This window comes from Triticum aestivum, chromosome 2B, assembly GCF_018294505.1.
Source record: "Triticum aestivum cultivar Chinese Spring chromosome 2B, IWGSC CS RefSeq v2.1, whole genome shotgun sequence".
Classification (NCBI taxonomy): domain Eukaryota; kingdom Viridiplantae; phylum Streptophyta; class Magnoliopsida; order Poales; family Poaceae; genus Triticum; species Triticum aestivum.
In genome coordinates this window covers 33,917,028-33,917,615 of record NC_057798.1, presented here as the reverse complement: position 1 = coordinate 33,917,615, position 588 = coordinate 33,917,028, and positions in this window count along the sequence as shown.

The window sequence follows — 588 nt, the reverse complement described above, 5'->3', positions numbered from 1 at the left end:
TACTTAGCAACTTTTGCAATGATAGGGAGGGGGTGCTCCCGTGGTCTAAACTCTGTCTATGCACGATAGAAAATTCTGAAAAAATACATCAATGATCCCTCGACGTCCCCGCCTCTATCATAAACAAAAAAAAAATCTGTGAATAAAAAAACATCATGTTCTATGAACAAAAAAACATCATATTTCATCCACATCCGTGCATACATCATATATGTGATCATCTATGAAAAAACATCATATTCTATAAAAAAATCATCACATATATATGAACAAAAACAATTATGATAACAAGCATATATATCATCATATATATAAAAAAACAAGCATATATATGAAAAAAAACAAGCATATATATGAAAAAAAAGTGCTAGGGAGGGCGCCGACCGGACCAAGGTGAGGAGGACCGCGGGGTCAGCGGCGAGGATGGCGACGGGGCAGTGGGCGCGCGCTCGGGGTAGGGGGCGATGTCGACGAAGGGCGAGGCAGGGCGACGGTGACGATGTACGGGGGCGGGCCAGGGCGGCGCGAGTCGGGGTAGGGGCGCGGGCGACAGTGATGGCGGGCCGGGTGGCGCGCATCGGGGCAGGG